We start from the raw sequence: 976 nt of genomic DNA, 5'->3' as shown, positions 1-976 counted from the left end.
GGTTCTCTATCCCCTTATTTTTAATCTGACGGTGTCTTTAGGTCTAAAGTGGGTCTCTTGTAAACAGCGTATAGATGTTTTCTTTTCCATTCTGTTACCCTGTGTCTTTCGATTGGAATATTGAGTCCATTGACGTTTAGAGTGAGTACTGAAAGATATGAATTTATTGCCATTATGATGCTTATAGAGTTGGAGTTTCTGATGGTGTTCTCTGGTCCTTTCTAATCTTTGTTGCTTTTGGTATGTGTGTGTTTATGTATATGTATATGTGTATGTGTATGTATGTGTGTGTATATATATATATATATTTTTTTTTTTCCATCTTTTCTCCCCTCAGAGAGTCCCCCTTAAAATTTCTTGCAGGGCTGTTTCAGTGGTCACAAACTCCTTTAATTTTTGTTTGTCTGGGAAACTTTTCATCTCTCCTTCTATTTTGAATGACAGCCTTGCTGGATAAAGAATTCTTGGCTGCATATTTTTCTGATTCAGCACACTGAATATATCCTGCCACTCCTCTCTGGCCTGCCAAGTTTCTGTGGATAGGTCTGCTGCAAACCTGATCTGTCTTCCCTTGTAGGTCAAGGACTTTTTTTCCCTTGCTGCTTTCATGATTCTCTCCTTGCCTGAGTATTTTTTGAATTTGACTATGATATGCCTTGTTGATGGCTGGTTTTTGTTGAATCTAACGGGAGTCCTCTGTGCTTCCTGGATTTTGATGTCTGTGTCTTTCCCCAGGTTAGGAAAGTTTTCTGCTATGATTTGCTCACATAACCCTTTTACCCCTGTTTCTCTCTCTTCCTCTTCTGGGACCCCTATGATTCTGATGTTGTTCCTTTTTAATGAATCACTGATTTCTCTAATTCTTAAATCGTGCTCCTTTGCCTTAATCTTCTCTTTTTTTCTGCTTCATTATTCTCTATAAGTTTGTCCTCTATATCGCTGATTTTCTGTTCTGCCTCATCCATCCTTGACGCCG

The sequence above is a fragment of the Panthera leo genome, chromosome D4 (assembly GCF_018350215.1).
Source record: "Panthera leo isolate Ple1 chromosome D4, P.leo_Ple1_pat1.1, whole genome shotgun sequence".
NCBI classification, from domain to species: Eukaryota; Metazoa; Chordata; class Mammalia; order Carnivora; family Felidae; genus Panthera; species Panthera leo.
This window is presented reverse-complemented; position numbering follows the sequence as displayed.